This window comes from Schistocerca gregaria, chromosome 7 (genome assembly GCF_023897955.1).
Source record: "Schistocerca gregaria isolate iqSchGreg1 chromosome 7, iqSchGreg1.2, whole genome shotgun sequence".
NCBI lineage: Eukaryota > Metazoa > Arthropoda > Insecta > Orthoptera > Acrididae > Schistocerca > Schistocerca gregaria.
In genome coordinates this window covers 206,963,180-206,990,189 of record NC_064926.1, presented here as the reverse complement: position 1 = coordinate 206,990,189, position 27,010 = coordinate 206,963,180, and the positions used below count along the sequence as shown (strand labels likewise).

Here is a 27,010-nt window from a genome sequence, read left to right as displayed (position 1 = left end):
AGTCTTTTGTAAGGTTAGTATGAAGTTATTTTATTATATAAATGCTACAAAGTTGTAAATAATTTAAAAAGTAAGTGCCGTGGAATAGCAGCGTCCCAGAAGAATCATATTCAGATTGCCTTCAGATTTAGCTTTGCGGTACGCCAGTCCAAAGACTAATTTGATGGACCTCTCCACACTACTCAGTAATGTGAAAGCATCTTCGAATAACAACTGGCCCCTACACCATTTTTCTTGCTTACTATATTCATGTCTAGTTTTTCCTTTAGAATTCTAATCCCACACAGGTCCTTCCGTTATCAAACTGACGAATCTTTCGTGCCTGATGAGTCAACCGACTCCTTCTCTTAAACAAGTCATACTTTTTTCCTCAATTCGAATCATTTGTTACTCGATCTACCCCTCCAGTCTTATCATTTTTCTATAGCATCACAATTCAAAAGCTTCTATTCTCCTCTTGTCGGAAATTCTAATTGTCCACGGTTAACTTCAGGACAATGCTACATTGTAAATACCTTCATAAAGCTTCCTAACACTTCGATTTATATTCCATATTACCAAATTCATTTCCTTCAGAAACGCTTATCTTGCTACAGCCAATCTGTATTCTTTGTGCTGTCTACTTTCGCCATCGTCAGGTATTCCCATATATGGCGACGACGTGAGCACCAACGACGTCACAGCTTTCAGCTGTGCCATCAGCAGCCATTCACTTGACAATGGCCAGGCAGTGCTTGGTCGAAAGCTAGCGCCATTTTAATCAATTCATTTATATTTCTGCTCAAATAATAAGGCTCATCTACTTCTTTTAGTGGCTCGTTTCCCAATCTAATTCTCTCAGCATCGCCTGATTACATTCCATTACAAGTCATTGCTGTTGTTTTACTTTTGCTTATGTTCGTGTTACAACCTCTTTTCAAGACACTATCAGTTCCGTTCCACTGCTCTTCCAAGTCGTTTCAGTGTCATCGAGAAACATCGAAATTTTTATATTTGCTCCCGGAATTTTATCCATTTTCCAAATTTCTTCTTGGTTTCTATTACTGCTTGCCCATTGTATAGAGTGACTAATATTGGAGAGAGGCTGGAGCTCTGTTCAAATGGCTCTGAGCACTATGGGACTTAACATCTGAGGTCATCAGTGTCATAGAACGTAGAACTACTTAAACCTAACTAATCTAAGGACATGCCCGAGGCAGGATTCGAACCTGCGACAGTAGCGGTCGCGCGGTTCCAGACTGTAGCGGCTAGAACCGCTCAGCCATCCCGGCCGGTGCTGCAGCTGTGTATCACTTCGTTCTCAACCACTGCCATTTTCTAAATTTCTTCTTGGGTTCCGCTACCGCTTGCCCATTGTATACATTGAATAACACTAGGGAGAGGCTATAACCCCGTCTCAATTCTCAACTACTGCTTCCCTTTCATGTCTTTCGGCTTTCATGTCCTTCGACTACGGTCTTGTTTTTGTAGATGTAAGTAGCCGTTCACTCCTTGTATTTTATCCCTGCTACCTTCATAATTTCTAAGAATGTGTGCTTGTCAACATTTGAAAAGCTTTCACTAAATCATCAAATACTATAAAAGGAAGTTTGCCTCTCTTTAATCCATATTCTAAGGTAAGTTGTAGATCCAGTACTGAGATAGGTGTTCCTACAGTTCCTTAGAACCCAAACTGATTCAACCCGAGTTAGACGTCCGTCAGTTTTCCCATTCTTCCATAAGGAACCCGTCTCAGTATTTTGCAAATTTGACTTACTAAGCCGATGGTTCAGTAGTGTTCGCAACTGTAAGCGTAGGCCTTCTTTGGAATTGGAAGAATTGCATTCTTCATTAAGTCTGAGGCTATTTAGCATCGATGATTTTCATTTCCTTACAAAATATTTACTTCACAGCTATTGCTATAAGATGTTACGGATACTGGAGAAATTTAAGGTGGAGGTCGGCGAATTATTCGTCAGGTCGTCCGGCAACTATAGTGGATGCATTGTGGACCCGCATGGAAATTGTGTTGGCCGAAATCCCCCTGTGCACAACAGATTACCCCTGAGTCTCGCCCAATACTGTCAGAAGTTATAATTGCAGTCGTATCCCAAGTGATGTCACGTACGTAATCTGTGGTGAAAAGTTAGTTTCAGTCACAGAGGTGCTTACGTAGTCCGATATTCCATCAGTAATATACCGTTTACAGGAAGGTTTGCCTTTCATAATACCAAAATGAATTTACAATTTAGCACTGTGGTCATTGTTAAACACTGCGGAAGAAGTGTATATGACCCTGTTTCTTGTGTTGGCTACAATGCAAGACTAGACTTCTTGGGAAGCATGAATAGTATCTCATTGCGGGCGTTCTGTTTACGTTTTGTACAACTTGTTGCAGTAATAGTCACGGTAATAATTAATTATATAAATAGAGCATACCAAAGCTTCATTCCATTAGTACGGCAAAGATCCGTTCCGTCAGCAAACATTCATAAACTTTTAATGTTCGTACTTTAGTTGATCAGACACATATTTAATGAAGTCCAGTTTATATTATCAGCGCCTGCTAACCCCTTATTTTTGTTTACTGTATCACTTTTTGCAGTTCTTCCATTGCTATCCGATCTATTGCTTCATTGGTTTTGGTGTGTACTTCAGGTTCTCCTTCATCATCAGCGTATAAGTTTTTAAAGCACTTGAACCATTCCCTATCGAATATTATATCTTATTTTAAGGCATCTCGTTCTTGTTTATTCAAGTGATTCGTAGTTTTTTTCTGCTTTGTCTTGTCTTCGATGAATGTCACGTTCTATTTCATTCATATGTGTCTATTCCTACTTATGCGTTTAATTTCTCGTGTATCTTTCTTGTATAATTCAGATTTATAATGTTCTGTGTAATTCATGTTGTTAGGTAATGACAAGGTTTTTAGATACGCCTCATATTTGTCTGTTATTGGTTTGCTAATATGGTCGTTCCAAATCGTTATTCTCCTTTTCGAAGATTTCTTTTCCTTCGTTTCTAATGCTTCAGCGGCTGCTTGTGTTATAATTTGTTTAATATTGTTCCGTTCTCCACTTGAATCGTTATTTATTGGCGTCACTTGACATCTCTCATATAATCTCTTTTTACAAACAGTTTGAAACTAACTTTTCGTAGCAGGCGCACCATGTCCTTATATCCGACATGGGGTTGATGCGTGATTTCTTCTAACTTTTTACAAAAGATGTGTCACTTCTTACAAAAAGCTGTTCTAATGACACGTCCAAGATTCTGTAGACTCTCGTGCCTTTTATTCTTACCTATGGGTTTTTATTTGCAAGCATATGGGCTTTTGTTGAAACTGTATAGTGTGACGAAGAGCGGAACCGGTAAATAAAAAGTACAAAGTGCGACAGATGACTGTTTCCAAGAACTTAATTTTAACAGTCGCTCCCTCTGCTGGCAATGTCTGTTCTTGCTATAATCATTTTTATCTATTTTACGTCCGCAGCTCGTGGTCGTGCGGTAACGTTCTCGCTTCCAACGCCCGGGTTCCATTCCCGGCGGGGTCAGGGATTTTCTCTGCCTCGTGATGACTGGATGTTGTGTGATGTCCTTAGGTTAGTTTGGTTTAAGTAGTTCTAAGTTCTGGGGACTGATGACGATAGATGTTAAGTCCCATAGTGCTCAGAGCCATTTTAGCCATTTATTTTTCCTGTAGTGTCCTGTAACAGGTAATAAAATTCAGGAGTATTTTGAGTTCTTTCTTCTTCTGGCGCATAAAAATAAGGAGACATATACTATCTTCAATTTGAAATGAAGCCTTATTATGCTTTAATTCATAAAAGTGTATGTATATCTTTGTTCTTTAATGCTTCGTGCACTCTGCACTTTGTTCTTGTGGTACTCCGAAATAGCTCATCACATAATTTTGAAATTTGACGGTTCCTTATAACTTCTTTTTCGTTTCTGTCAATTTTCTTTGGTTTTTTGAAACCTGAGCGTCCCCTGGACGCGTCACAAACTCTGCGCAGGTTAAGGACAGCGGGGCCGCCACTTATGTGCGCCCGTTCCAGCAGCTTTTATTTCTGACTTGACTTGACGCAGACAGACTGGCTTCTCAACGTCTTCGAGATCCGTCCCCCGTTGTGCTAGTTTTGGTCCGCACTGAATATTTTATTTCCCCTACTCGCCAGACCTGGTCAGCATTTACTTATCCGCTACTTGGTGAGACACCCAATGGAAGATATAATAAATTAAATTGCTGTGCTTAAACCAAAACTCTATGTGTATCAAGTACCTTTATCACCATTTAACATCCATGATTCATTTTCGATCACCAGTTTGAAAAAATAATGAAGGCACGCATGTCTCCTGGTTTTTTTAACTGGCTTGTCTGCTCTTGCATAATTTAAGCATCCCATTTTCTTGCTCGTTGTACATGTAGAATAATAATAACTATACCTGACTCGATATGTTTTATTTCTCGGAAATGATAACACTATCATTTACTAATGATATGTAGAGATTCTTTTCGTGTTTCAGTTTTAAACCAAGTTAGAAAGCGATTAATTTGGTAGCGTGTTGCACGCCATCTGCGTTCCATTATTTGCATATTTGCACTTTAAAAAATAATAGAACCTTCTAGTCTACATTTCTTGTCACGAAATCTGACCAATCGTTTTCTGTATAATGCAATATATCACGGTCCACCGTCACCAAACTTGTCTGCTTCCCACCAACGACTCTGACTCCCGTTGCTACGAACTCAGGTAACATAAGAATTTCATTTGAATCAGTGGTAAGGAGATTAATTAAGAACTGAAGTTATTACATTATATCTTTCTATGTTCTGCTCCTGCTGTAGTCACTGTGATGCATCTCACCTCCGAACAGTTAGCTTCCGGAAGAATGCAACATTAGCATTTTCAGTCTGTCCCATTTTTCTCTTTTTTATTCTATGGAATACATTAGAGAGACTAGCCAACTCTACACTTGATCGATCAGATTCTGAGCTGAAACTTCCTGGCAGATTAAAACTGTGTGCCGGACCGAGACTCGAACTTGGGACCTCTACCTTTTGTGAGTAAGTGCTCTACCATCTGAGCTACCCAAGCACGACTCACGCCCCGTCCTCACAGCTTTAATTCCGCCTGTAACTCGTCTCCTACTTTCCAAACTTCACAGAAGCTCTCCTGCGAACCTTGCCGAACTAGCACTCCTCGAAGAAAAGAAATTGCGAAGACATAGCTTAGCCACAACCTGGGGGTTGTTTCCAAAATGAGATTTTAGCTCTGCAGCAGAGTGTGCGCTGCTATGAAACTTTCTGACAGATTAAAACTGTGTGCCGGACCGAGACTCGAATTCGGGACCTTTGCCTTTCGCGGGCAAGTGCTTCTGTGAAGTTTGGAAAGTAGGAGACGAGGTGCTGGCAGAAGTAAAGCTGTGAGGACGGAGCGTGAGTCGTGCTTGGGTGCCTCAGATGGTAGAGCACTTGACAGATAAAGGCATAGGTCCCGATTTCGAGTCTCGATCCGGCTCACAGTTTTAATCTGCCAGGAAGTTTCATATCAGCGCGCACTCCGCTGCAGAGTGAGAATCTCATTCTAGATTCTGAGCTATACTCTTCTATATTTCATTTCTTACGGGAATCGCCACTCACTCTTAGTCAAAAAGGCTGAAACGTGGTTTATACCACTGTGTTTTGAAACCTTACCGAAGAAAATACTATGAATCATCAAAAATGTATTTTTTCTGTTTCGAATGCTGACGCGTAAGCGTCAGTCTTAGTGTGCGAATCCTGAACTCCGCCATCACATATCCTTTCGCGTCACGAAACACTGTGTCCTACTTTTCTAAACGGATGTTCGCTCTTTCACTGATTTGTTGTGGCCACATTTAATCACCATGCACCTGCCCGAATGTCAACGCGAGAGTACGCACAAACTGGCGTTGCTGCGAGCGGGGCCTGGGGTTATCTCCGTCCAGCAGTGTCACCCAAAGTAATGGCGGAAATGAGAGTGGCGCAAAACGGCAGACCGCCTGCGGCGGATTGCTCCGCCGCAATTTGCTGTGCGGTGTTGTGAAAAGCACGAAGAGGTGGGGGTCGCGCGTAATTCTCTTGCGCGCTTTATGAAGAGCAAATAATACACACGTGTGTGTCCAACTGCCGGCATCAAAGGTCAAATCTGCTCCATACAATAACATCTGAGATCACTGTTGAAATTATAGAATAATTTAACGAGCACAAAATTCAAAGGCATCGTCCAATATGCCTTAGATAAGTACGTTCAGAGCAAGGAGTTCAATGGAAAAGACCCTCCCAAGGTTAGTGGCTGTGTAAGAAAACTGTTTCCTAAACAAGGCACTGGAACTGAAGATACATTTGCTCTTCAGACATTATTTCAGCGCGGAAGATGGTAACACGGTCCCTTCTTTTAATCATAGTACGAAGGTCGAAATGGCAGATCTTGAGATACCCGATAGCGGAACAGAGAAGCAACTACAATCGCTTAGTTTTGGAAAGGTATCAGGGTCAGATGAGACTCTACAAAGATTATGCGACAGAAGTTGTGCCCCCTCTAGCAGCAGATTTCAGGAACTCGTATGACACGGTCCCATACTGCTATTTAGTGAAAAATATGCGAGCCAGATTGGATTCAAGACTTCCTCACTGATAGAACTCAACTCGTCGCTCTTAACGGAACGAAATCAACAGATGTACAGTTAAATTGCAGAGTACCCCAAGGAAACATGACAGGGTCGTTACTGTTTACAATGTATACAAATGAGTCAGACGCTCTTTAAAACTGTGCATACATGGCGCAATTGTCTATAACATAGTAGCAACGTTAAAAGAGGGAACCAATTTGCAGAATGACCTGCACAGAATTGTTGAATGGTGCACGTACTGGTTCAAAATGGTTCAAATGGCTCTGAGCACTATGGGACTTAACGTCTATGGTCATCAGTCCCCTAGAACTTAGAACTACTTAAATCTAACTAACCTAAGGACACCACACGCAACAATGCCCGAGGCAGGATTCGTACCTGTGACCGTAGCGGTCACGCAGTTCCAGACTGAAGCGCCTAGAACCGCAAGGCCACAAACTGGCAGTTGACCGTTAACGTAAATGAATGTAAAATATTGCACATCCAGTACTGTACAACTACATCACTGATGACAAATATCTGGGAGTGTCTAGAGCGACCTTAAGTGGAATGACCATAGAAAACAAATAGCAGGAGAAGTAGATGATAGAATAATATTCAGAGGAAATACACTACTAGCCATTAAAATTGCTACACCACGAAGATGACGTGCTACAGACGTGATATTTAACCGACAGGTAGAAGATACTGTGATATGCAAATGATTAGCTTTTCAGAGCATTCACACAAGGTTGGCGCCGGTGGCGACACCTACAACGTGCTGACATGAGGGAAGTTTCCAACAGATTTCTCATACACAAACAGCAGTCGACCGACGTTGCCTGGTGAAACGTTGTTGTGATGCCTCGTGTAAGGAGGAGAAATGCGTACCATCACGTTTCGGACTTTTGTAAAGGTCGGATTGTAGCCTATCACGACTGCGGTTTGTCATATCGCGACATTGCTGCTCGCGTTGGTCGAGATCTAATGACTGTTAGCAGAATATGGAATAGGTTGGTTCAGGAGGGTAATACGGAACACCGTGCTGGATCCCAACGGCCTCGTATCACTAGCAGTCGAGACGACAGGCATGTTATCCGCATGGCTGAAACGGATCGTGCAGCTACGTCTCGAGCCCTGAGTCAACAGATGGGGACGTTTGCAAGACAACAACCACCTGCACGAACAGTTCGACGACATTTGCAGCAGCATGGACTATCAGCTCGGAGACCATGGCTGCGGTTACCCTTGACGCTGCATCACAGGCAGGAGCGCCTGCGATGGTGTACTCAGCGACGAACCTGGGCGCACAAATGGCAAAATGTCATTTTTTTGGATGAATACAGGTTCTGTTTACAGCATCTTGATGGTCGCATCCGTGTTTGGCGACATCGCGGTGAACGGACATTGGAAGCGTGTGTTCGTCATCGCCATACTGGCGTATCACCCGGCGTGATGGTATGGGGTGCCATTGGTTACACATCTCGGTCACCTCTTGTTCGCATTGACGGCACTTTGAACAGTGGAAGTTACATTTAAGATGTGTTACGACTCGTGGCTCTACCATTCATTCGCTCCCTGCGAAACCCTACATATCAGCATGGTAATGTACGACCGCAAGTTGCAGGTCCTGTACGGGCCTTCCTGGATACAGAAAATGTTCGACTGCTGCCCTGGCCAGCACATTCTCCAGATCTCTCACCAACTTAAAACGTCTGGTCAATGGTGGCCGAGCAACTGGTTCGTCACAATACGCCAGTCAATTCTCTTGATGAACTGTGGTATCGTGTTGAAGCTTCGTGGGCAGCTGTACCTGAACACGCCATCCAAGCTCTGTTTGACTCAATGCCCAGGCGTATCAATAGCCGTTATTACGGCCAGAGGTGGTTGTTCTGGGTACTGATTTCTCAGGATCTATGAACCCAAATTGCATGAAAATGTACTCACATGTCAGTTCTATTATAATACATTTGTCGAATGAATACCCGTTTATCCTTTGCATTTCTTCTTGGAGTAGCAACTTTAATGGCCAGTATTGCATCTTAAAGAAATGTACCTCATCCACGCAGAAATGGCCTACAAGGCGCTTGTTCGACAGATTCTTGAGTATTGATCATCAATCTGGGACCCTTGCAAGGTAGGCTTGATAGAAGAGATAGAGAATATCCAACGAATAGCAATGCGTTTCGTCACGGGTCATTAGCTCGGGAAGAGAGCGTTGCAGGTATGGTCAACAAACTCCAGTGGCAGACATTATAAATGAGGCCTTGTGCATCACAGAGAGATTTGCTTTTGAAGTTTCGAGGGAGCACTTTCCAGGAAGAGTCGAACATATACTTCATGTAATGATTACGAATGGAAAATTCGAGGAATTAGAGCTAAGACAGAGACTTACCGACGACCATTCTTCTCAAGTGTCATTCGCGATTGAAACAGGGAAGGGGGAATCAGTGATACAAGAAGCACTCACCGCCACACACCGTTAGGTGGCTTGCGGAGTATTTTGTAGTTGTAGAAGCTTCCAGTTTCATGATTTGCCATTTGTAAAGGAACGGAACACGTATATTAGGAAACATCAAGCTTAATGCTACATCCTGTTGTTACACTCGTGCAGATGGAGAAAGTAGCACACAGACAGGTAGATGCTGGCAAAAGGTTTCCAGCGCCAGATGAGGTGCTGCCCGTAGGGAGACAAACGACGAGCTACCACCAGGCAAAACCATTGATCACGCTGGCTGAGAGTCAACGGTCCAGCAGGCTTCGAGTGTCTAAAAAATACCAGAGTCCGCTAAAAACTGAGCCAACGAATCACAACCCCGGATTTAAATTGTGTTTGTCCTATTTAACATAAAACTACTGTTCAAAAAAAGATCTCACCCTTGCAGCTGGTAGTCGTAAACTTCATTGCACGATATTTCGGTTGGACAACTGCCAGCTATCTTCAGGTGAGCCGAACGAGTACTGACATGTTCTCCGCTCCGTCTTATATAGTGCGCTGATGGTCTCTGCCGCGCATGCGTTGCTGTCGGGGAGACAGGACCACACCGCCCAGCGACAGCGTCCTCGTTGGTGGAGCTGCAAGACTCAGCTGCCATCGGTATTGCCGCTGGCCCCAGCTATCGAAGTCTTCTGGCGTCTTCGTCTCGAGCAAACCATCAGATTTCCCGCGATTCGTATTTCAAAGGATTCTTTGATAATAACACGTGGAATCCCGTCATCTCCGAAATTTTCCCGAGATGAAGACGCTGGAAGACTTCGATAGCTGCGCCCAGCGACAATACCAACGCTCCACCAGCGAGGGCGCTGTCGCTTGGCGGTGTGGTCCTTCTGTCTCTTCGACTGTAACGCATGCGCGGCAGAAACCATCAACGCACAATATAAGACGGAGCGGAGAACGTGTCAGTCCTCGTTCGGCTCGCCTGAAGATGGCTAGCAGTGTCCAGCCGAAATATCGTGCAATGAAGTTTACGACGGCCGGCTGAAAGCCCGAAATCTTTTTGAACAGCTGAATCGCCCGGAAAATTTTTCATAAAAACTACTTACTAAATTCAAGACCCATTAGGAAAGACAATGAAAGATTAAGTACTCTTTCATAGTCATACTTGATACAAAATTACTTCAGAATCTAGATTGACTTGGAAGGACGTACCTGCCTCTGATTCGCTGCCATAAACATTTAGTGTGTGAGCCGGTCAGAAGACTTCATGCTTGACACTACAGGGCAGCAGACGCACAAGACTTCTATCTCAGCACTGGCAGGCTATCAGATAGTCTTGACTGTAGTACTGCACAATACTTATGAATTGTTGTGTATCAGTTACCTCGCCCCATTGGTGTTGGTCTTTTCTCTCGAGGTTCAATTTGTGATCTAGTCATTTTAGTGCACATAGTGGTGGCGTAAGTTACACTACTGGACATTAATATTGCTACACCAAGATGAAATGTAGATGAGAAACGGGTATTCATTGGACAGATATATTATAATAGAACTGACATGTGAGTACATTTTCATGCAATTTGGGAGCATAGATAGTGAGAAATCAGTACCCAGAACAAACACCTCTGGCCGTAACAAAGGCCTTGATACGCCTGGGCTTTCAGTCAAACAGAGCTTGGATGGCGTGTACAGGTACAGCTGCCCATACAGCTTCAACACGATACCACAGTTCAAGAGTAGTGACTGGCGTATTGTGACGAGCCAATTGCTCGGCCACCATTGACCAGACGTTTTCAGCTGGTGAGAGGTCTGGAGAATGTGCTGACCAGGGCAGCACTCGAACATTTTCTGTGTCCAGAAAGGCCCGTACAGGACCTGAATCATGCGGTCGTGCATTATCCTGCTGAAATGTAGTATTTCACAGGAATAGAATGAAAGGTAGATCAATGGGTCGTAACACATCTGAAATGAAATGTCCACTGTTCAAAGTGCTGTGAATGTTAACAAGAGGTGACCGAGACGTTTAACCAGTGGTACCCCATACGATCCGTTACAGCCATGGGGATAAGATGGCTGTCATCTCGACTGCTAGTAATACGAGGCCGTTGGGATCCAGCACGGCGTTCCGTATTACCCTCCTGAACCCACCGATTCCATTTTCTGTTAACAGTCGATCTCGTCCAACGCTAACAGCAATGTCGCGATACGATAAACCTCAATCGCGATAGCCTACAATCCGACCTTTATCAAAGTCAGAAACGTGATGGTACGCATTTCTCCTCCTTTCACAAGGAACCATAACAACGTTTCACCAGGCAACGCCTGTCAGCTGATGTTTGTGTATGAGAAATCGGCTGGAAACTTTCCTCGTGTGAGGCCTAGATAATGTGCTGGCCAGGGCAGCAGTCGAACATTTTCTGTATCCAGAAAGGCCCGTACAGGACCTGCAACATGCGGTCGTGCATTATCCTGCTGAAATGTAGGGTTTCGCAGAGACCGAATGAAGGGTAGAGCCACGGGTCGGAACACATCTGAAATGTAACGTCCACTGTTCAGAGTGCCGTCAGTGCGAACAAGAGGTGACCGAGACGTGTAACCATTGGCAACCCATACCATCACACCGGGTGATACGCCAGTATGGCGATGACGAATACAGCTTCCAATGAGCATTCACCGCGATGTTGCCAAACACGGATGCGACCATCATGATGGTGTAAACAGAACCTGGATTCATCCGAAAAAATGACTTTTGACATTCGTGCACGCAGGTTCGTCGTTGAGTACACCATCGCAGGCGCTCCTGTCTGTGATGCAGCGTCAAGGGTAACCGCAGCCATGGTCTCCGAGCTGATAGTCCATGATGCTGCAAACGCCGTCGAACTGTTCGTGCAGATGGTTGTTGTCTTGCAAACGTCCCCATCTGTTGACTCAGGGATCGAGCTGTGTCTGCACGATCCGTTACAGCCATGCGGATAAGATGCCTGTCACCTCGACTGCTAGTGTTACGAGGCAATGGGGATCCAGTACGGCGATCCGTATTACCCTCTTGAACCCACCGATTCCATATTCTGGTAACAGTCATTGGATCTCGACCAACGAGAGCAGCAATGTCACGATACGATAAACTGCAATCGCGATAGGCTACAACTCGACCTTTATCAAAGTCGTAAACTTGACGGTACGCATTTCTGCTCCTTACGCGAGGCATCACAACAACGTTTCACCAGGTAACGCCGGCCAACTGCTGTTTGTGTATGAGAAATCTGTTGGGAACTTTCCTCATGTCAGCACGTTGTAGGTGTCGCCACCGGTGCCAACCTTGTGTGAATGCTCTGAAAAGCTAATCATTTGCATACCACAGCATTTTCTTCCTGTCTGTTAAATTTCGCGTCTGTAGCACGTCATCTTCGTGGTGTAGCAATATTAATGGCCAGTAGTGTATAAACAGTGCTTCCACAAATTTTATCAATATGTGTTGTCGGTGCGGTATAACAATTCTAATAAAACAGTCTTATCTTGACATTGTTTTGTGCATCTCAGCTTGTGAACTCGGTGGTGAGCTTGGTCTTCTCATTAGTTGGTGTAGATGTTTGAACATTCTGCGCTCAGTGTTAGGTACGTCCGTCATGCGACAGGGCAGAGAGGTGAAGGTACGAGAATGTGTGAAGCTCAATTGCGTTTCAGCAGCACAAGGCACATCTCTGTCCGCTGGTTTCCACAGGTTACTGAATCCGCATATGCAAGCACAATACAACTACAGCCTTCTATACCCTCACTGCACATTGGAGAAGTTCTTATGTTAACATCCCTTTGGAAAACTATGTACTGCAGTGAAAAAAGTTCAGTCCCAAAGTAAGAACTACTGGTTTGCTTTAGGAAATGTAAGTTTTGTAATACTGTACGTCCTTGACGTCGATTCTAAAACAGGGAAAGCCCTTCAGTTTCATTTTTGTTCTCCTCTAATTATACAAATGGGGGAGAGTTGAATTAGTTTAATGGGCGTCATGATAGCATAATGACTGTATGAGTTGAATGGCACAGTGATTGTATGAGCTGATTTCACTTCCAGTTCTTAACCTCTTTTAGTCTAACATAGTTCTGGGTATATTCATTTGCTTTATGGGGTACGTTTTGGAGTGAGAAGCGCTATGATTATGAAAAAGCCGACGCATTGCGAGGCCTGGCATGGGGGCCCGTGGGGATGCCGGCCTACTCAGAAACATAGAGAACACAAATAGTAGATAGGACGCCTGCTTCCTTGTCAGGGGACGGAAGTCACTTTGACGCACGAAGAGCAAGCAGACAGGTCATTGTCGATCTATGGAGAGTTTGCGAGCAGCCGAGATAAACAGCCTTCGTTCCAGAAGATGCAACTCTGTCGTCGCGTGTTAGTTGCTATGAGCTTGTTAAGTGATATACCTGGCCAGCTAAACAGCTTCTGGGTTTCCTAAAAACTTGACAAAACAGCGCATACATACCTAAAGGACGGGCACTGGAGCAGAGTCAGCTACTAGCCTTGTAGCAAGCTTTCTAAAAGTTCATCGGAGCTGGTGGCTGCATGAGCAACGACTGGAGAGTTAGTAGTGACGTCAGGAGGGGGGGGGGGGGGAACAATTCATTGTCTTATTGAAGCATCATGTCTGGGCACGAAACAGAGTGAAAGAAACAATCATGCTATTGGTGGGCTGCAGCAACTTTTTAGGGGACTGGTGGTCACGTTCTGCTGGCAGGAAGACCGGAGCAAGCTGCTGGGAGGAGACTGGAAAACCAGAAAGGTGCATACAGTTGGTCACAATGGGTGAAGGGACGCGAATGTTGGAGGAATTCCGGGGCAGAAGTTATGGGCAGATGACAGAGGCTAAGTTACGGCTGTGTTCTCATGTCACGAAGTCAGTGTGTCCCCACTCTGTTCAGAGTAATTGAAGATTATGGTGGGCAGCACTTCAGCTCCAGCCTGTTAGGGCAAGCGAGAGCAGTGTAGTTCAATTGCAAGATAACTATCAGTGGCTCATATTCATCTGCACTTCCTCACCTCTTTATGATTCTTGGTTGTTGGTAGCATACAGTCATTGTGATCGTGTTAGTCAGGTGTTACCTAGTACACGGAATTACATCTGAGACTTTATGCAACTCCTTCTCTTTCCGTAGCTTTGTCAATTCAGACCTTTAGTTCTCATATTTAAGTACATCTTTGTAAATTTCTGGCCCACATAATTACGTTTTATTGCGTTAGTATTTATTTGTCTTCTGTATTGAACTACAGCGCACTTAAATCTGGAGTTTATTAACACAAACTTTCCCATGAACTGTTAAGTGCTATGTCGTATCCCCGCCTACAGATTCACTGGTAAGGCCAATCAATTAAAGCGATAGTAATTCCGTTGCGTGCATTAAATTCAGCACTGGATCTCAAGGGTGTGCATGACTTTTGATTAATCTCATATTCAGTTGCGTTTCACGTTCTCATACACGTGGGGTTTTGCAATTTTAATGAAAAGACATAGAGTTTATCGATATCAGACGTGTTTCGACCCCTTCCGCACGAGGCATTTCAGGCCAGTCAGCAGATAGTGCTCGGCAGGCGGCCTCGTCTTCTGACATACAGCAGACAGTTCCTTGGGCGCCGCTCAGTGACACACTGTGCAGTGTACTGAATGGATCCTCGAGCAATGCGACATCCCCGTATTTGTACAACCACCAGGCGCTCTCCTCCTCTTCACGTCCGCTGTATATTGGATTCTGCCTCGCGACGACTATGTTCTTATCTTGATTTCGTGTATAAATAGGCCAGTTTGTCGGTAGGGGGTTTCACATAGAACGAGCAGTGCTAATTAGTATGTTTGCTATGAATTCCTCCACTATCCAGGGTTTTTATCCGTTCTGTCTGCTCGGACTATATAAGCGTTGCTATTGTCAGGAACTTTCTACCCCCCTGAAACGAACACTGGTCGCCTCTCTGCGGGACAAACTCACGGAGATTAAGCCTATCCCAACAGCTAGTGCGGTTTCCTCTTGCGCACCTCGACACTCTGTTTTCACTGTAACGAAGCACTGCCTACCCGCCACTTTCTATCCCATCACCTTTTATGCTTTACTGTGTGTGTGTCATCTCAGCTGTCTGACAATTTAGCAGATACAGCACAGGCTGTAGAAAGCGTTCCACTCTTTACTCGCTGTAGTTGAGTGACCAAGGAGGTTTAAGTTACGACTGCCGACACTATTTGTCCTAGAAACTCTTATCTAACAGCATCTTTAAAAAAGGTGTGTCGTTATCATTGCACATTTCACCTTTCTATTTTGTGCCCCCTTTTAACGAGCGTTCCAGTCGTAATATCATTATTAATTGGTCTGGGAGGAGGGGACAAAACATCGAGGTCATAGGCCCCATCGGATCAGGGAGGGATGGCGAAGTAAGTCAGCCTTGCCTTTTCAAAGGAACCATGGCGGCCTTTGCCTGAAGCGATTTAGGGAAATCAAGGAAAATCAGCATGTAAGGATGCGGGTTTTCAACCATCGTCCTTCCGAATGCGAGTCCAGCGCTTAACCACCGGGCTATCTCGCTCGGTCATTATTTATTATATAGGCGTCTACTAATAGTGTTTATGCTCATATGTGTCGATTAACTTCGCTGACCACGGAGTGCTTTGCCTACAAAACGGCCGATTAAAGCCATGATCTTGGCGCCTCTAACGTCAACTGTTTTGTGCAAAAATAAAATAAAATAAAAATAAATAAAAAAATTTAAAAAATAGTAGCAGTGGCTGTCGCACATTCGGCGCTACCGACAATGGTCAACCGTTACGCAGCTACTCTCCTCTATTTAGGGGTCGCGTCCTACAGGTACTATAGTTCCTAACGTATGTATATTTTTGTTTTATTATCTACACAATTAGTATTCTAGCTCGGACGAGCTATGCGAGGGAGTGATGCAAAGCAATGTCTCGGAATCTCTTATGCGAAAACTCTCAAAGCTTTTTAAAAAACACCAACGATGAAACTTCCTGGCAGATTAAAACTGTCTGCCGGACCGAGACTCGAACTCGGGACCTTTGCCTTTCGCGAGCAAGTGCTCTACCAACTGAGCTACCCAAGAACGACTCACGCCCCCTCTTCACAGCTTTACTTCTGCCAGTACCTCTACCTTCCAAACGTAAGAAGCTCTCCTGCGAACCTTGCAGAACTAGCACTCCTGGAAGAAAGGATATTGCGGAGACATGGCTTAGCCACAGCCTGGGGGATGTTTCCAGAATGAGATTTTCATTCTACAGTGCGCTGATATGAAACTTCCTGGCAAATTAAAACTGCGTGCCGGCCCGAGACTCGAACTCGGGAACTTTGCCTTTCGCGGGCAAGTGCTCTTTGGAAGGTAGGAGACGAGGTACTGGCAGAAGTAAGGCTGTGAGGACGGGGCGTAAGTCGAGCTTGGGTAGCTCAGATGGTGGAGCACTTGCCCGCGAAAGGCTAAGTTCCCGAGTTCGTCTCGGTACGGCACACAGTTTTAATCTGCCAGGAAGTTTCATATCAGCGTACACTCCGCTGCAGAGTGAAAATCTCATTCTGAATACCAACGATGTTAACACTGTCCAACTTTATTCTTCATGTCTACATATTTGCAGCGCTCTGTCGCTATAGCGTGCCACTACGTAACTTGTAACATGGCTGTGTAACGTGACTACGTCGGGCCTAAGAAACAGCGTCCTGTAATCGAATTCCGAATTCGAATAGTTCGTCCACACATGCGGTACCCTCCCCTTCAACATAACAATATTAGATTACACATGAACGCTGCGTTGACACCTACAACAATCCGACACCTTGGGTCCACGATCATCGATAATCCTCCATATGGTCCCGACTTGGCGACATCCGATTTTCATCTGTTTCCAAAACTTATAGAACTCCTTAGACAACTTCACTTTGATAGTGACGAAGCGTTGCAACCAGAGGTTGTGGCAGCGTCAACAAAGTCGCACGTTCTACACTGGCAGTATCAAGAAACGTCTCTCTCTTTGAGAGATACGTGTTCGTTACCAGTGTGACTATGTTGAGAAATAAGTATGTAGACGTGAAGAATAAGTGTGTAGAATATTAATAACGTTAGTTTTATTTAAAAAGCTCTAAGAGTTTTCACATAAAAATTTCAGAGGCATTATTTTTTCAGCACACCATCGTGCATATTTACGAGTATGCCGTGGAGCTAGACAAAAAAATTGTAAACTAACGATTTATTTTTATCACACAAATGAATATGTCGTAGAAGACTGTATTTACGAATATTTCCTAGACCTGACCTTATGAATGTGACAAGTTTTGCGCATTTCAGTCCGGAGCAAAAAGCTTAATGCACCATTCACTAAGAGTTTCTAGGTTGAACAAAGCAGTACCAAAGAGCGAAAGCGACATAATAATTACATTCCATAAAAAACTAATAATCTTAGTTCTTCTTTACGTTTTTATTTGCATCCAAGACTTTTTCGATGCTGGCTACTGCAGGTACGTTCTTTCTAATACAAAATAACTCACTACGAACACAAAATATAATATTCACAGCATGAAAAGTGAAACTGTAAATACTCAGAACCTTGGATGTGAAATTTAACAACAGGTGATGAGTAAGGTGAAGTATAGATTTCTCATTGCACCACAATCTTCCATCTCATAATTATGCAAACGATTTTGACGTGGAAGCGACGGAACATGCTGGATGCAGTACTTGGCTTACTACTGTGGTGCACTTTAGATATCGTTAGTTGTTCTACGCATTGACCTCGCACTTCTGCCGAAGGGTTTGTTGTGGAATAGCAATAGAAAAGAAGTAATTTTTTGGATGTTTCAAGTACCACGACGAGAGGAAGTCTATTTTATATTTGGAAATTCATTACAAAAGTCCTTAAGCTTAGTAGGAGATTCTAGGCGCGCAGTCCGGAACCGTGCGACACCTACGGTCGCAGGTTCGAATCCTGCCGCGGGCATGGATGTGTGTGATGTCCTTAGGTTAGTTAGGTTTAAGTAGTTCTAAGTTCTAGGGGACTGATAACCACAGCAGTTGAGTCCCATAGTGCTCAGAGCCATTTGAACCATTTGAACTTAGTAGGAGACACTCGACCAGACCACATTGAAGGGTGTCCTTCATAATGTCTGAATAAAATTTAACGTCATTTCACATCTCCTTTAGCACCTTATACTTCCGGGGCATTCCAGGAGAAATAATCGGCAGCTAAACATGCTGCAGTCAGCCAAAACTGCATACATTCACTGAACTGATGTTTATTCTGTGTCTGTTTTATATCCGTGAATTGATTTATTATGCATCTTCGCTAGCTACACCTTCCCCACAATTAATTACAGTGTTTTTATATTGTAAAAGCTTACGTATATTAAGTTTTCGTCACGTCTGCGACAGCCAAACTTTTTGTCTGCTACTGTGGCAGTTTAACCAACTTCTGTGTATGCTTAGAGAGTGGCGAAGACGTTTCGTTCCGTTCTAGTGAAGCGGTAGTGTGCTCAAGTTGGGAAGGTGCGGTAAGAGTGTTCTCTGACACCGCCGCCTGTGTGTGGGGACCATGACCAGGTCAGGATGGTGGGCACTGGGCCCTGGGAGTTTGGAGAGAGGTTCCTCGTAGCAGCTCGTTTGCAGCAGTGAGTCTGTGTAAGTGCCAACCTAGCCGAAGTTTTAATCCATTTCTTTTCTAGCTTCAGCTGCTTAATCATACAGAATATTTCATTCGAAATGGGAAGTGGTAGGGTTTTTTGTAATTGTTCCATTTTACTAATAGTTACTTTGTTTAACCAGAACTTAGACATGTTGGAGCGTGATGTGCGAACTCTGCTGAGTCTCAATTAGTATTCGTGTTTCCTATTGTGAATGTGCGTCTGTTTGCGTGTGTTATATCATTTCTTCTTCTAAAAAGAAATGGTTCAAACGGCTCCAAGCACTATGTGACTTAACATCTGAGGTCATCAGTCCCCTAGATTTAGAACTACTTAAACCTAACTAACCTAAGGACGTTACACACATCCATGCTCAAGGCAGGATTCGAACCTGCGACCGTAGCAGCAGCGCGGTTCCGGACTGAAGCGCCTAGAAGCGCTCCACCACCGTGGCCTGCACTTCTTTTTTGTTTCGTTAGTTTCGTTGGTATACCGTAGTTTCCATCCGTTAGCGCGTCTGCCTTTGTTTGCTCAATCTCACGTGTCCGTCGTCGTTTCGATGAATCTTCAGTTACCGGAGTCTGTTTCATCTTGCACTTATTTCGCGATAATTTACTTATGTGGGTAGTCCCTCCCATGGATTAACCGACTTTTCGGATTTTTGAAATTTTTTTCTTCGTCTGGCTTCGTGTAGTTAGGGCCACGTGTTTGAAAAATAAACGAGCCTTCAGCTCGTCGCTTTTCCGTTCTTGTTCCATATTTATAGGGCTTAAATTACACTGTCTTCACGTGTGTATTGTGTTTTACAGACATACGCGATCTGATCTACACTTTGGATCGCAATTCTCGTTCAGTTTCACGGCTTGAGTTTTCCGTATTTTGCTTTAGACCTGTGGTGCAAACCTTTTGTCGACTACATGTATTTGTCGTGTTAGTATGAATTTGAAATGCGTGCGTGTTTCCTGACCGTTAAGTGATTTCCGTTTAATGAGGCTAAAGATTACAAGCTCATCAGGCAAGGCATCTAATTATTTGTTGCACTCACGTGGTTATTTAAAGCAGGCACCAGCAAGCGCTGTTTATTTATATAAATGTGTAGTTCTTTTCGAATTAGATTACGTAAAATAAATGATAATTCTTGTTTAAATTAAATTTCACTGTTAATATTTTACCCCACATATCGGAATCTCTGTTTTATAGGATACATTCTACAGCGTTTGTCCCATGTGCGATTCGTGTAGGCCTATTTATTTAGTTAAGCAGAATTTCAACTTTATAAAGTACTTTCCCTATGAACAGAATCATTGCCTGACTGAGAACAAAATGCACACTCCCATTTTGATGGGAGAGCGATAGCCTCTTTGTGGTAAATTAAAATCATTTATAGCTCGAGCAATTTAAACAGATACTGGAGTGAAATACTTGCGTCTGAAATACAGTCTCACACTAATTTGCTTTCGCAATTAGGGCGGAAGAGGTCGTACGCTTGTCAGGCTCCTACTGACAGATTTGTACATACATTGTGGTACCTGGCGGTGTGAGTCGTGTCAATATTGAAATAAATGACGTACAAAAACTACGGGGCAGGATGTGTACCACCAGATTCCCATAAGTCATTAGCCCCAAACTACACAAAGAGCTCATAAATGTTTGGATGACGCCAGGATAATATGCTGGTCAGAGTAATATACTGAAGAACAGAAATAATAACTCGTAGATGAGCAGTTTGGGTTCAGGAATGAGAAATAATTCTAACATTGTGATCTGTAATCGAAAGAAGAATCAATCAAGGCAAGAATACTTGCGTGGCATTTGTAGATCTAGTGCGATCCTACCACATCGTGGGTCGATACAAGACGACCGTTACCCTCAGGAAAGTCCGGAAAAGTACAGAAAAATTGGCTCTGAGCACTATGGGATTTAACATATAAGGTTATCAGTTCCCTACAACTTAAAACTACGTAAACCTAACTAACCTAAGGACATCACACACATCCATACCCGAGGCAGGATTCGAACCTGCGACCGTAGCCATCTCACGCTTCCAAACTGAAGCGCCTAGAACCGCACGGCCACATCGGCCGGCGGCAAAGAACAGAAACGGAGGAGGAACCTACACGATGTCTGTAAGTTGAAGGGTGGAGGGGGCGGGAGGATAAAAGCAGATATTCAACAGAGGGAAATGCGTAGCAACACGATAGTCTTTCGATGTTGTTTATACGTTGTGAGTCAAAGAAGTAATCCACGAAATGAAAGAAATTTTCAGAGCAAGAAAAATACAATGTCAGGACAATTGACGGAAATCCTAGATTCGCATGTCGCTTTTGACTGAATTCGAGACATATAGAAGACCTATTAAATGGCTGATCATAAAAGAAACAAAGATGTCGGTGACAAACTGCAGAGGAGAGAAAATAGATTTGATGCACATCAAACTTAACGAACACACAAGAGCAGAAGTGGAAGAGTTTTACCTCTACTAAGTAAAATTATCCATACAAAGGAAATCTAGAAGGTCTTAACAATAAGCTGGCCCAGATGAAGAGGAGGTTCTGTAACATCATGTACTGCTTTCACATATTGTCTTGCCGATGGGGAGTAACTACTTTTTTTTTATTTATTAGTGTCAGAAGCATTTACAATATAGAAAATAATGTACAATCTTTACATGTTGTTTGTAGATACATTTACAAGATAATTATTTACACTTTTGCCGCCCAGAAGTTAGAGACCTCTTTTGCATTTGGCGTTGCATGTAGCAGGTCTTCTGTTGTGCATGTTGCTGGACATTGGGTACACTGGAGCGGGTGGGAGGTCGTCTGCGTTGCTCCACACTGGCAGAGCGGCGGCTCCTCTAGGAAACCCCATTTGGTCAGATTGCTCTTACATTTCGTGACACCCGAGCGTAGTCTGTTGAGGGATCTCCATGTACTCCAACTCTCTGTGTAGCCGGGTGGTAGTCTTTCGCTTGGTGTAATCCATCCCACAGTACTGGTAAGCCTTGAACGCCATAGTTCGATTCGGCATTGCTGTGGTGCCCCAATTAGAGCCTCGGTAGATCTGAGGAAGCTCTTCCTGGATTTTAGTCGTGGCTTTGCGGGCTGACAGCCATATAGGGGGTGAGTTGCAGAAGATTCTGATTTTTCCTTCTCGCTTTTTGCTGCTACCTCCCGGCGGATGTCGGGGGGTGCAATTCCCGCGAGGCTGTACAGTTTATCCAGAGGAGTAGGCTTCAGGCACCCGGTGATGATACGACAAGTATCATTACGAGCAACATCTACTGTTTTGGCATGGCAAGAATTGAACCACAATGGGCTTGCGTATTCTCCGGCTGAGTAACACAACGCAAGGGAAGAGGTTCTCACAGTGTTGGCGTGTGCTCCCCACGTTGTGTCTGTTAGCTTTCTGATGATATTGTTCCTGGCTGCCACTTTTTGCTTGGTATTTAGGCAGTGCCTCTTGTATGTTAATGCACGGTCAAGGGTGACCCCTAAGTATTTGGGATACGTACAGTGTTCTAGTGATGTTTCTTCCCAGGTGATTTTGAGGGCTCTAGCTGCCTGTCGGTTTTTAAGATGGAAAGCGCAAGTCTGTGTTTCTCCAGGATTTGGTCTCAACTGGTTTTCCCTGTAGTAAGCTGACAGTTTTCTCAATGCTTTGGACAGATTCTCTTCAACAGTTTCAAAGCAGCGGGCTTGGGCGGTGATAGCACAATCATCTGCATAGATGAAGCTCTGTTGTCCTCCAGGTAGTGGTTGATCATTTGTGTAGATGTTAAACAAAGCTGGAGCAAGCACACTTTCCTGGGGTAATCCAGAAGCAGTTATGAGTAACTACTTGAAACGTTGTGTTTCAAGTATTTCATTATATAAAAGTGAAACATTGCCAGGAAAACAACACTACTGATGTATGCTAAACGTTAAGTAAACAAGTACAGTATATATCGAAGAATAACTAGAAAGATTAGAAAAGGAATAGATTATAACCGATAAGTGAATTTATGTAGCTCAAACATGTAACCTATTTTTGAGATCAAAATAAGATGTGCTGAAACTTTAAATGCTAATGGTTAAGAAAGACTGTTCTGTTCACTTGCCTCACAAAAATAAGCTACATATGTGGACTAAATCAGGCGATCTCTACCAAAAGTTTCTAATTACCAATAACAAAATGTGTTGCGTATCAGCTAGTGTCCCACAAGTTATTTCATTTAAATTTAGTGTTTACAGAATCACATTCAAAATCACAAACCGTACACTTTTCCACCTTTTTAATAGAAATTCTTTTCAGAATTATCCACTTGTAAATAATGCTCGAAGGTACCTGATTTGGACTGTTCTTGAGTTAATGTATGGCATTAGACCAAATTTCCTGTAAAAGAAAAGGAAAAAGCTACTATTGTCTGAAGTTTTGAGGAAAGTCGTATACACGGAATGGACTTTGAGGAAGATCCTGCTGGATGCTGCGAATTCGTCGCGGAAATGGTGATTCTCGTGACAAGGAATATTTAGCGTGGGTCCTCTTTAATACTGAATTAGAAGATACGAGGCACGAAAATTGTTACTACTATGAACATATAAGTCACCTTCTGCAGTTGTAAGGAAATTACCTGTAGGAAAGTTGTGCTCTTACTGATTAAGAAGCCATAATTTTGTTATTTCTTCTAAAAGCAATACCTTACAAAAAAATTTTGTGACAACGGATTTAGCAACAGTTACCACTGAGAATATTTAAAAAATTTGTAAATGTAGTCTCGTTGGTATTTCATATACTTTGGACACTGGGTTGGTTCATACTGAAGACCACTGATCTAGTTATACAATTTTTGCTGCTGCTGTTTGTAACAAAATGGCAGACGACACAGCCACAATTAAGAAAATTAGGGGAAATGCTACAGTAGTTAACAATTCAGTCTGAATAAACCTCTTACAGGAAACGGGTTCTAAGCGACGACTAGAGGGGACGGTCTTGACATTAACTACTTGTTTGTCCTCCCTGTCATACTGCCGCGCCTATACAGTTCCTTGTACTTCATAAAAGATGTCGCTTACAAATGATATCTCGTTTAAAGACTCATCAAAGAGTCAGCAAACCAGTAATCTCTCTCTTCGCTACATTCTATTCCACTATTTCTATGATTGTTTTTACAAAGCCTAGACAATAAATGAAGACATCCCCATGCAACCGCGTAGCGCTGCCTGTAGATTTCAAAATGCCCTCAGTTGGGCGGGGAACGGAATTCACAAGTTCCCTCAGGTGTGCTGCATCCACCTGAAGTCTCTCATTGGTGATCAGGCCCCGAATACCTACCACATCATGGCGATATCAATTGTCACACTTCATCCGCTGTTCCAAGTAGTCCCAGACTTCTCTTTCCTTTAACTCCGGGAAATTCAGCGGTGGACATTCAGCGCTGCAGTCGAAGTGCGTTAACAGCCAAAAACCTTTTTGTAAAATAAAATGATAAACATTGTAGAATGTTACACCAGTCCCGTGTATGTTACATTAAGAATGTATAAAATATTCTAGCATGAACCGATGGAACAGTCAGTCGACGTAGAAAATTATGAATGCAGCCCTGTGAACGTGACTGCTGCTGTCTTGGAGGACAGAAGAGCACCCATCATACTTAAAATAAAGATTTTGAAGAAAGGGCAAGTCCTGCTCAACGAGAATCTTGAACTAAACCCCTTGTTTCACGTCCAAGATAATTTGAGTGAGAAGGTCCAGATCATGGTGTAGCATCTCATTTCTTGGCTTTTCCTATGTGCTTTCCCTTTGGCTACTGTCTACGACAGGTTCGGGTTCTGGGGGAAGGAGGTTTTCTTCAGCCTGGATCTGAAGGGCTGATCTTTCCGTAATCCTCCTAAGTGGGTTGTGGACGGTTCGTACATGCCTGGCTTACGGGGAGTACAATAAGTGATGATGACCGAGTTAAAGAGAAAAGGGCAACGGCTTTACCGCAGTGGATACACCGGTTCCCGTCAGATCACCGAAGTTAAGCGCTGTCGGGCGTGGCCGGCACTTGGTTGGGTGACCATCCGGGCCACCATGCGCTGTTACCATTTTTAGGGTGCACTCAGCTTCGTGATGCCAATTGAGGAGCTACTCGACCGAATAGTAGCGGTTCCGGTCAAGGAAAACCATCTTGACGACCAGGAGAGCGGTGTGCTGACCACACGCCCTTCCTATCCGCATCCTCAGGTAAGGATGACACTGCGGTTAGATGGTCCCGATGGGCCACTTATGGCCTGAAGACGGAGTCCTTTGTGCTCTATAGAGAGTATACAAAATGTAAACAGTCAATCGCAAGAAAATAGTCAAGATGAGGAATTTGTTCAATAATGGCTCAACAACATTCAAATGACTCTGAGCACTATGGGACTTGACTTCTATGGTCATCACTCCCCTAGAACTTAGAACTACTTAAACCTAACTAACCCAAGGACATCACACACATCCATGCCCGAGGCAGGATTCGAACCTGCGACTGTAGCGGTAGACCGGTTCCAGACTGTAGTGCCTAGAACCGCTCGGCCACTCCGAACGACAAGGAATTTGTTAACTAAGAATGGAAACTGGAGAGTTGGGAAGCCTTTCCTGAAGATACTTCGATGGAGCATATCCTTGTGTGGAAATGAAACGTGGACGATACACAATTCAGGCAAGAAGAGAATAGAACCCTAAGAAATTTGATTTTACAGAAGAATGCTAAGGATTGGATGGGTAGAACATGTAACCGATGAGGAGCAATTGCGTAGAATTGAGGACAAAAGAAATTTGTGGCACACCTTGACTAAAATAAGACTTTTGTTGATAGCACACATTCTGAGACATCAAGATATCAGTACTAAGGAAGTAAGTTGCAGTGATTATTAGGAGATGAAGAGGTTTGTACAGGATAGAGGGCATGGAGAGCTGCATCAAAGCAGTCTTTGTACTGAAGACAACGTCAGCAGATTTTCCCATCAGAGCCAGTGTTTCTGAGGTCCGTCGCAGAAAACATTCTAAAAGTCCTGCCGAAGTCTTTATCAACAGAAACAGCAACTGTTCATTGAAAATGCTTACTTTCTGCTCTGTTTTGGATTGGTCACAAGGCGCGAATGTAAAACGGAGCAGTTTGGAGCTCACGAAATTCAGGATTCCGCGAACGGCACTCGCGGGGTCTGGAAGTCGTGTGTCCTCTGTGGCGGAGGTGGTTTTTTTCATAGTGAATTTGGGGAGTAGGACATTCCTCGTGATCAACCAATGCAGTATGCAAGTCCGACAGAATCCTAAGTCCGTTAACATGCCCGGGCTTGGAGTTCTACTTGGCGACTTTCCCGTTTTTCAAATGTCAAATGTGTGTGAATTTCTATGGGACCAAACTGCTGAGGTCATCGGTCTCTAGCCTTACACGCTACATAAAGTAACCTACGCTAAGAACAACACACACCCCCGTGCCCGAGGGAGGACTCGAACCTCCGACGGGAGAGGCCGTGCAGTCAGTGACACGGCGCCTCTAACAGCGTGGCCCCTCCGCGCGGCTCCTGTTTTTCTCTGCCAGTGTTGCGAATTAGTAATCGTGGTCTTATTCGGTAAAAGAGAGCCACAGAGCAGAGCTCGGAGCCTTAGCCAGCTGAAGATGATGGTACATAAACGTGATGGATTTAGTTAGTGATAAATCATGCCAATAAATTTCATTTGTTTCGGTGCAAATTTCAGAGTGGTGTTTTTGTGTGACTCCTTGCCTAGGGTCCGTGAACTGTACTCCCGTTTCGTTGCTGTGGTTATTACCGTCGAGAGTCACCACTAGCCAGCTGGAGGAGATGTATGAACTGCTAGTGGAGTGCATTTTACAGCCCACTGTCCACATCTCTGAAACTTTGGTTGGTTGGTTGGTTGGTTGTTTTGGGGGATGGGAACAAACACCGAGATCATCGGTCCTATCCAATTAGGGAAGGATGGGGAAGGAAGTCGGCCGAATCCTTTCAAATGAACCATCCCGTCATAGGAATCTTTCTGACAGCAAGATAGGTTGTGAGGTGCCGGGGTGATGAAGAGCTTGTACCTCTTCAATTCTGACGAATTTTGCATGAGAACGAGGAGGCATGCATTCGACCCCCTCCTTACCTACCACCTAATTAATTATGCGCACAAAGGTAACGAAAGGAAGTGATGGTGGACCCTGCTAGTTGGTAAAATAAGGAGTGCACACTCACAATAATTTAATAAACATCACAATCTACTCAGAGAAAAAAAGAGAAATTTATTATAATAAACAACAGGATACGGGATTCTGCATATATCTACGGAATAATATGGGGATTA

The 27,010-nt window shown here is 43.7% G+C and overlaps 1 pseudogene; it reads left to right on the top strand.

Moving 5' to 3' along the window:
• The first annotated feature begins 24,647 nt into the window (after window positions 1–24,647).
• Window positions 24,648–24,765, top strand: LOC126282648 (5S ribosomal RNA; annotated as a pseudogene).
• Window positions 24,766–27,010: the final 2,245 nt, after the last annotated feature.